Source organism: Hemitrygon akajei, chromosome 17 (genome assembly GCF_048418815.1).
Source record: "Hemitrygon akajei chromosome 17, sHemAka1.3, whole genome shotgun sequence".
NCBI lineage: Eukaryota > Metazoa > Chordata > Chondrichthyes > Myliobatiformes > Dasyatidae > Hemitrygon > Hemitrygon akajei.
In genome coordinates this window covers 33,899,427-33,909,722 of record NC_133140.1, presented here as the reverse complement: position 1 = coordinate 33,909,722, position 10,296 = coordinate 33,899,427, and the positions used below count along the sequence as shown (strand labels likewise).

The window sequence follows — 10,296 nt, the reverse complement described above, 5'->3', positions numbered from 1 at the left end:
TGTTTTCTGTCTTTAAACAACAGCAGAAAGTGACATTATTGCTGATGTTTACATCAGTCTAAAACGGGTTAAGCAGACAAGTGGGACAGCTCAGATGTACAGTCTTATTAATCAGCAGTTTAGTTCTGTTGTACCAGTCGGACTCTTTTATACAGACCCTTGATGCCCACACTGGTACATGTATACATTGCTGAACAGTCATTGCAACAGGTTTCTGGTAACACACAAACTAACTAAACAAATCCATATATTTCAGAAAGGATCATATCGATGTGTATTCTTGTTTGAAAGTGAAAATGGTAAGCTGAAAACCAGTTTAAATATTTCAGTCAGTGTTGGAAACCTCACAGTGTAATCTTTAAACCCTGGATTGATGTTACAGAAAACATCTCAGACTCCTGGAATTCCACAGGCTGTAAGACAACAGTTAAGGGTCATCAAACCATTTGTGTGTGTGACCATTTGACCTTCTTTGCTGTGCTGCTGGTAGGTTTTACATTTGATCCCCCCCTCCCAATAAAGATGAGTTGGTCACCTGCAGAAGGCGTAGCTGTCTGTCCCTTTCATTGAGTTATATCGTTGATTTCTCCAGCACACAACAGGCCATTCAGCCAAACTCTGATTTAACCACCCAGAACTCATTTACACCAACCTATAATAATCTCATAATATTCTCCCCCTAACCCCCTCATCCCGCCAGATTCTCCCACTACAATTCCCCCCCCCCCCAGGTCCTCAATACTCACCCAGACATTGGGGAAATTTACAAATAACCTATCACCTGCAGGACTTTGGGATATGGGAGGAAACCACAGGAACCAATGGAAACACATGTGGCCTCAAGGACAGCATGTAAACTTCGCAGAGACTGTTCCCAAAGTCAAGATTTCACCTGTGTCACTGGAGCTATGAGACAGAGAATCTACTAGCTCTGCCACTGAGCTGCCCACTTTCCTCTTTCCTTTTTTCAACTCTTCATCTTCTTCAGCCAGTCCTGCTCACCCCTCAAAGTCAGCTGCTTCACCAAATCACCCTGTGGAAATATGATGACCTGAATATGTCTACCCACACAGTAATCAGCCATCCAATCTCCCACCCCTGGTCAGGATGGAGTCATTCCGGTACTGAGATTTGGCACCCACATGGTTAATGATACAGCAAATGTACGCACTTGGCCATAAACATGAGCAGCTCTGTGCCACTCCAAGAGAAGACATGAATACCAACAAGGTCCAGCCCAAGGCAGCATTTTACTAATGGTGACCTACAATGACATAAGGCAGAATAGCCACTGGAATTTGTATTGCCTTTGGAACTTCCACCTGCTGTTCAGTAATGGGGACAGCAGTGATCATCATGGGGTCATACAGCAAGGAAACCGTCAATCGGTGCACTGACCATGCTCACCGTCAAGCACCCATTTACCCTGATCCCATTTTGGATCAGCTCCCATTGAGGGTTGACATGGTAATCTCCCCACTGTAGCTTTCTTGTGCTTCATAATACTGACACTAAATATGTTGGGAGGAAAACAGAATCATTTTAAAAAGTAACTCAACTTCCTGTTTGCCTCCCAACCCATTGATGTACAATCCCCCTTGAAATCAATGTAGTCTAACAACCAGTGTGAGCCTTGTCCGGGTCTGGAATTCAACTAGTGATTTCTGACTGGTGCAACAGCGAGCAGCAACATGATTGGGGTGTATCTGTAGACACTACACCAGATGGCAGTGACAGATTCCATGTGTGACCAAACTACTCACTGGGAGGTGTGGCCTCATTTCAGCATGAACAGCAGATGTGTTCAGATCTTCTGTCTGGGACGCTTGTTTCCTGGGAACAGTTCAAGTTTACATCAGACGCATTTCAGGCATTGTTAATTTTCAACCAAATTTATTTTCAAAAATTTAAATCACCTCCAGGAATAGACAAATCAGACTGAGTACAGGTTTAATCATTGCTCAACAATCACCATTATTTCCCAAAGGACTTACGCCTGGACAACAACACGTTGGATGAAAAAGATGAGCTGTCATTAACGTACATCACAGTGATTGGCTGTGCGATCTCTGCCGTCTTCTCAGTCATCACAGTATTCCTTTACTGTGTGGTGAGGTGAGTGACCCCATCCAGTGAGTTCTGTGGGAGCATCACTGATCAGACTGCACCTTGTCGTAACCTCAGTCCACCCAGGAGCTTGTGTGTTTCACAGATCAGTCTCTGCTGTGAACCTTCTAATTATCTTTCCATGGAGCAGTAAAGAAATGGACACTGATTATTCATCACTCACACTGTCACTAACTATCTCTGTATAAATTACCCAACAATGACCCTGACACTAACTACAGATTATCCAGTTCCGACACTACGTTACAAACCATTTGACGGCTAAGCTGATTCCTTTACAACACAAGGGTGTTGACAGTGGTGTCCTCAGTGTTAAAAGCTGAATGCTCATTACTTACTGGATGCAGAATGCTAATTGAGGACATCTGCACCGGAATAAGGTTACAGCCGATGGCATACTCCTTGTGTGCCACCGCCTGTAAACCAGCTGTGTCCCCCTTGCCTGAGTCACTGTTAAACCAAAGGGGTGATCGATTCCTTTACCACCTGGCTCCTGATTCCGGTGTGGATCCCACACAAGCACAACAAAAGCCTCGGTGATGGCTCCAGGCTCGCTGATGAAGTGTTTCAGTGTGTGAAACTCTCTGGAGGAGCTCGGCACCACAGTGGCTCGTGGTCACTGCACTCTACAGAATGCAGCTCAGCCTCTCAATTCAGAGTCTCAAAGGGCTGGGAAACAGGAGCAGAGGGAGCAAGGGAGGGAGAGGAGGAAGGGGGGAGAAGCAGGGGAGGAGAAGGAGAAGGGAAGAATGGCAGAAAGGGGACATTCCGAGTCAATGCTGAGAGATGTTTTCTGCCTGGAATTCAGACTGTCCCTTCTGTAAACACAGTTCTGAATCTGGTTCTCCATGCCGCCACCGTTCCCACAGTAGCTTCCCTCTTGTCTTGACAGTCACCAATCCCTTTGAAAATGACTAAAACGGCTGTGTAAAGCTGAATTGTTTGTTTCCATGTGATATTATCTCTGTAGAATCAGAAATGTTCTTGAAGTATGACTAGTTCACAATGTTGGTATCTAGTTGTCTCTTTGTTTTAGGAAGACTAAAGGTGATCACACCACCCAGATCCACATTAACCTCTGCATTGCTTGCTTTCTACTGAATATGAATTTCCTGACCAATGAGTGGATTAGTAAGCTGATGATTGATGGTCTCTGTAAGACGATGGCTGTGCTCCTTCACTATTCATTACTGTGCACTTTCACATGGATGGCAATTGAAGGACTTAATCTCTACCTGATGCTGATCAAAGTGCTCAACACCTATGTCAAACGCTACATACAGAAACTGGCTTTGATGGGTTGATGAGTATTGGGTCATTTATTCACTTTCTCTTCAACAATCGATACTTTACACATTTGACATCAGTTGGTCCAGTAGAATATTTTTTTCTAAAGAGTACAGGATGGATAGGTGCCTGATGTCAATTTGGCATTGGTACTCCTAAACACAGCACCATCATGAAACCTATGTATGTCCCATTTCTGAAGCTGGTAGCAGTTATAAAATTATAAACCCTAACTAACTTCATTTCATGGAAGGTGCTACTTGCTACTGAGTTGTTCCAAATATCTCTCACATGGTGGATTGGATAGTGGACTACTTGACAGATAGACCTCAGTATGTGCAGTTGGGAGACTGTAGGTCTGACACGGTGGTCAGCAGCACAGGGGCGCCGCAGGGAACCGTACTCTCTCCGGTCCTGTTCACTCTGTACACATCAGACTTCCAATATAACTCGGAGTCCTGCCATGTGCAGAAGTTCGCTGATGACACGGCCATAGTGGGGTGTGTCAGGAATGGACAGGAGGAGGAGTATAGGAAACTGATACAGGACTTTGTGATATGGTGCAACTCAAACTACCTGCATCTCAATATCACCAAGACCAAGGAGATGGTGGTGGACTTTAGGAGATCTAGGCCTCATATGGAGCCAGTGTTCATTAATGGAGAATGTGTGGAGCAGGTTAAGACCTACAAGTATCTGGGAGTACAGTTAGACGAGAAGCTAGACTGGACTGCCAACACAGATGCCTTGTGCAGGAAGGCACAGAGTCGACTGTACTTCCTAAGAAGGTTGGCGTCATTCAATGTCTGTAGTGAGATGCTGAAGATGTTCTATAGGTCAGTTGTGGAGAGCGCCCTCTTCTTTGTGGTGGCGTGTTGGGGAGGAAGCATTAAGAAGAGGGACGCCTCACGTCTTAATAAGCTGGTAAGGAAGGTGGGCTCTGTCGTGGGCAAAGTACTGGAGAGTTTAGCATCGGTAGCTGAGTGAAAGGCGCTGAGTAGGCTACGGTCAATTATGGATAACTCTGAACATCCTCTACATAGCACCATCCAGAGACAGAGAAGCAGTTTCAGTGACAGGTTACTATCGATGCAATGCTCCTCAGACAGGATGAAGAGGTCAATACTCCCCAATGCCATTAGGCTTTACAATTCTACCGCCAGGACTTAAGAACTTTTTAAAAGCTATTATAAATGCTTTTTGAGATAGTGATTTAGATGCATATCATATTTTTACTGAGTTAAGTATTGTATGTAATTAGTTTTGCTACAACAAGTGTATGGGACATTGGAAAAAAGTTGAATTTCCCCATGGGGATGAATAAAGTATCTATCTATCTATCTATCTATCTATTAGTTATTCATTCTCTTATTCTGCATTTTGTTTCCTATCATTGTATCATTACTGATAATAATGCAATATTCAGAGAGGAAAACCGATTGACATCATTGCCTGGTTATCATCCGACCAAATCCTTGCCTTGGGTCCTGCATTTCAGCTGTTTTCCACTCATGTCAATACTTTTTCTCTCCTTTCTAAGATTCTGAATCTGCTTTGTGGAGATCCTTATTTATCTAACTTTCCCTCTCTCCCTGTACCCCCAACCCCACTCTCCCTCCTCCCCTCGCACCCCCAGTTTTGGGCACATCTAACCCATTTTTGTTGCGATTGTGGTCTGCATCACGTTCATCATTCAACAGTAATTGGGGCTGAGTTATGACCGTCACTGCGGAAACTTCAAGAATAATCCAATTGCAAAGTTTGGTGCAGAATTAACAATACATTTAAAGTATGGTTTTTAAACATCATTATTCTTCATCATTCATCTGCTATTCCTGGTCATGGCATGAATGCAATATTTGGAAAATAATTTATCACTATGCCAAACCTCTAATCGATAAATCAATTACAGCTTAACATTCTCAACAGCGTACATAATGAATTATATGTGATGACCACAGGATGAATACATGTCATTTTTTTCTTTTGACAGGCATCCCTGCTGTGGTGGTGTCTTTGTGCATTGCAGTGGACAAGGACAATTATGGACAGTTTCAAATCAAAATGCAGGACAATAACAGCTCTGTTTCCATGTAGGTCTGGTTAACCATGCCAACAGAAATAATGTTGATATTTATCTCCATTGCTCAGTCTGTGACGAGAATTTCAGCTGAACTAGATGTGTGTAGGTAGAGTCATACAGGCAAGAGCACTCCGAGGTTCTGAGTCAGCTGACATTGGGCATTAGATGGTGGCCACGTTACCATCCTGTGAAATCTGTCAGGAAACAGGTTCAGATTAGCTATGTTGTACCCAACAATCAAACATTCCATGGGCACTTTCTATCATGGAGAGACATTGGAGGGTAACCAGTAGGCTAGTAAAACATCAACATCCTTTGGATAGAGTTAGAGTTTATTCTTCAGCTACTCAGTATTAGCTGGAGAATCATCATACTATGTCTGCCATTTCCTTTCCGTTGACAAAGGAGATAAATGGTTGCAGTGACTTAGATGTGGAACAGTTATCAGCGGAGGTTACTTACCAACTTTCCATGAGTTCACTTCAATGAACTAATTTTCTTCCCTCCCCACCACTGTCACAAATCATGGACCTGAACATGAAACATAAGGAAAGGATTAAGTTAAAGCTTTATCTGTTCAAGATGCATTTTTGAACTAGATATCACTTTGCAGTGATTAGTCAGGGTACTGAACATAAAAATTGGGAACAAACAAGAGAAAATCTGCAGGTGCTGGAAATCTGAGCAACACACACAAAATGCTGGAGGAACTCAGCAGGCCAGGCAGCATCTACAGAAAAAGTACAGTCAATGTTTTGGGTCAAAACTCATCAGCACGACTGGAGAAAAAAGGCTGAGGAGTAGATCTGAAAGGTGGGAGGAGGGTAAAGGGAAACACCAGGTGACAGGTGAAACTTAGGGGGGGAGGGATGAAGCAAAGAGCTAGAAAGTTGATTGGTAAAAGAGACAGAAGGCCATGGCAGAAAGAAGAAAGGTGGGGAGGGGAGCACCAGAGGGAGGCAATGTGTGATCAAGGAGATAACATGAGAGAGGGAAAAGGGAATAGGAAATGGTGAAGTAGTGGGGGCAGTCATTACTGGAAGTTTGAGAAATTGATCTTCATGCCATCAGGTTGCAGGCTGCCCAAATGGAATATAAGGTGTCGTTCCTCCAAACTAAGTGAGGCCTTATCACGACAGTGGAGGAGGCCATGGATGGACATATTGGAATGGAATGGCAAGTGGAATTATAATGGGTGGCCACTGGGAAATTCCACTTGTTCTGGCGGATAGAGTGTAGATGCTCAGCAAAGCAGTCTCCCAATCTACGTCAGGCCACACCGACGTAAAGGAGGCCACACCAGGAGCACCAAACACTAAATAATGCCAACAGACTCACAGGTGAAGTGTTGCCTCACCTGGAAGGACTGTTTCAGCACTGAATGGTAGTGAGGGAAGAGGTGTGGAGGTAGGTGTAGCACTTGCTCTGCTTGCAAAGGTAAGCGCCAGTGCCAGAAGGGAGGTCAGTGGGGAAGGACGAATGGACGAGAGAGTCGCATAGGGTGTGATCCCTGTGGGAAGCAGAAAGTGGGGGGGGGGGGGAGAGGGGAAGGAAAGATGTGTTTGGTGGTGGGATCCAGTTGGAGGTGATGGAAGTTTTGGAGAATTATGTGCTGGACATGGAGGCTGGTGGGGTGGTAGGTGAGGACAAGAGGAACCCTATTCCTGGTAGGGTGGCAGAAGGATTGGGTAAGAGCAAACATGGGTGAAATGGAAGAGATGCGGATGAGGGCAGTGTTGATGGTGGAGGAAGGGAAACCACTTTCATTGAAAACAGAGGATATGTCCTTCGTTCCAGAATAAAATGCCTCATTCTGAGAGCAGATGCAGAAGAGATGGAGGAATTAAGAGATGGGGATGGCATTTTTCAAGTAGCAGGCTGTAACGAGGTCTAGTCCAGGTAGCTGTGAGAGTCCATTAGTTTATAATAGAGATCGGTGGATAAGCTGTCTCCAAAGATAGAGACAGTGAGATTGAGAAGGGGAAGGGAAGTGTCAGAAATGGACCAGGGGAATTTGAGGGCACGGTGGAATTTAGACCAAACTGGATGAAATTGACAAGTTCAGCACTGGTGCAGGAAGCAGCACCAATGCAGTCGTCAATGTAGCATGGAAAAGTGCGGGATGGTCACCAGTGTAGGCTTGGAACACAGACTGTTTCAGGTAACCGACAAACAGACAGTCATAACTGAGACCCATGAGAGTGCCCATGGCTACCCCGTTGGTTTGAAGGAAGTGCGGGGAATAAAAATTGGGAAGTCGTGTGTGCAGTGGTGTAAAACTTTGGTTAGCCCACATTTGGAGAATGGTGTGCTGTTCTGATTGCCCCATTTCGGGAAAGATGTCGAGTCTTTGCAGGGGGTGCAAAGAAGTACTCCAGGATGTATCATGGGTTATAGAATATTAACTCTCAGAAGGGGTTGGACAAACTCGGATTATTTTCTCTGGAGCCTCAGAGTTTGAGAGGCAACCTGATAGAAGTAAATAAATTTATGGAAGTACAGATAGGCTAGATAATTAGAACTGTTTTCGTGGTGTAGAAATGTCTAACACTAGAGGGCGTAGGTTTAAGATGTGGGGATGAAAATCTAATGGATATTTACCAGGTACGAATTCAGACACAGGGAGTTGAACGTTTGGAACGTATTGCCATGGGAGGTGATGGAAGTAGAGAAGGTGAAAGATTTTGGAGACATTTAGACAGGCACGTGATCATGGTTTATATATTTTTACACAGGTGCTGGATAACAAATGATGAAGTGCATTATGTTACAAACTGTGGCTTTATCGGCATGATATGGCTTTGGAACCTGACAATGCTAATCACCGTCTGTGTCAAGCTAGCACAGATGAGAAAAGGATTCAGTTCTGTGTCAAGATCTGTGTGGAAGGATCTGTGGACAGTCCTCGGCCTCACTTCTTTGCTGGGCATGACGTGGGCTTTGCCATTTTTTTCACATGGACCAATGTACGTGGTTCAAACGTACCTGTTTTGCATCTTAAACTCCCTGCAAGGTCAGTGAGAGATTTACCAGGTAGATTGTAACAATTATAAATTAATGACCATAAATGGTAACAAATCTTGAAGTATTTCTGCTATTTTATTAACTTATTAATGTTTCATTTACTTATTTTAAAAATGAGAGGAATTAACTGAAAGGTTTTTTTTAAGTTAATGGTCACCAGAGGTATATTTGATATGTTTTATTTTATCAGAACTAAAATAACTAGCATATTCAATAGCAGATGTAGACAAATTCTGAAAAATGTTTAATATCTCAATGCTAATTTCTTCTTGAATCTTTGCAGGGTTTTATATATTCTTGTGGTACTATGCTATAAAACGACCATCCAAAGAGCAAAATACAAATTACACATCAGAGAAGTAAAGAAGAAATGGAAATGAAACTGCATCTGCTGGAAAAGACCCCGCTGATTATAAACTTTAATTAAGAGCAGCATTTATTATTTCAACTTGCCTTAAAAATCAGAACCAATATCTCTAATTTTTCTTTGCATGGGTGACTTGCATTTTGCACTTGAAGACCAGCCTAATAGTAATTTGTTGACCTAAAGGGTTATTCAAGTATTCAATTGTTGAGCCACAATGGGACAATCAAGGTCAATAACACCGCTGAGCATACTTTTCCCACCCTCCCACTCCCACTTTCTGCTTACTGCAGAGATCACTCCCTACAAGACTCCCTTGTCCATTCGTCTCTCCTCACTGATCTCCCCCAGCACTTGTCCTTGCAAGTGGAACAAGTGCTGCACCTGCCCCTACAGCTCCTCTCACAGGGTCCCAAACAGTCATTCCAGGTGAGGCGACTCTTCACCTGTGAGTCTGTTGGGGTCATTTCCTGTGTCCGGTGCTCCTCGTATGGCCTCTTGTATATCAGTGAGATCCAGCTTAGAATGGGAGTCCGCTTTGCCATGCACCTACACTCCATCTGCCGGAAGAAGTGGGATCTCCCAGTGGCCACCCATTTTAATTCCATTTCCCATTCCCATTCCCATTCTGATAGATCTATCCCTAGCCTCCTCTACTGTCGCAATGGGGCCACGCTCAGGTTAGAGTGACAACACCTTGTATTCCGAATGGGAAGCCCACCACCTGATGGCCTGAACATCGATTTTTCAAACTTCTGATAATGTTCCCCCCATACCCTTCACCATTCCCCATCTCCTTTTCCCTCTCTCACCTTATCTCCTTGCCTACCCATTGCCTCCCTCTGGTGCTCCTGCCCCCATTTCTTTCTTCCATGACCTTCTGTTCTCTCCTATTACATTCCTCCTTCTCAACAGGTACATTTAATGTCAGAGAAATGTATACAATATAAATCCTGAAATGCTTTTCCTTCACAAAAACATCCACAAAATCAGAAGAGTGTCCCAGAGAATGAATGACATTAAACTTTAGAACCCCATAGCCCCCTCCCCCAGCTCCCCCTCCCACACACAAGCAGCTACAAGGCAGCAACCTCCCCCACTCATCCCCACCAGCAAATAGCATCAGCACCCTCCACCGAGCACTCAAGCATACAGCAAGCATCAATAAAGACACAGACTTGCAGAACCCCCAAAAACTACTCATTCACCAGGTAATTCGATAAACCACAGGCTCTCTCCCTCTCCCTAATGAGGAAAAAAGAGGTGTCCCCATTTCACAGTGAGAGGTGGGACATAACAAACAACTCACTGATTTACGATATTAGAGTCTGTGGTGTCGTTTTTTCCGAGCTCTGCGCCCAGATAATCAGCCCTAGAAAGGTGCAGATTTCTGGACACACAACCCACGGCA

General features: G+C 44.1%; 2 long non-coding RNA genes across 2 annotated transcripts; both read left to right on the top strand.

The window, feature by feature from the left end:
* Positions 1–381: 381 nt before the first annotated feature.
* Positions 382–3,331, top strand: LOC140740970 (uncharacterized). The gene is made up of 3 exons (XR_012101972.1): positions 382–486; positions 1,988–2,115; positions 3,164–3,331. It is a non-coding gene; the product is annotated as an uncharacterized lncRNA (long non-coding RNA).
* Positions 3,332–5,431: 2,100 nt separating this feature from the next.
* Positions 5,432–9,791, top strand: LOC140740590 (uncharacterized). Its single transcript, XR_012101884.1, has 3 exons — positions 5,432–5,507; positions 8,233–8,510; positions 8,805–9,791. It is a non-coding gene; the product is annotated as an uncharacterized lncRNA (long non-coding RNA).
* Positions 9,792–10,296: the final 505 nt, after the last annotated feature.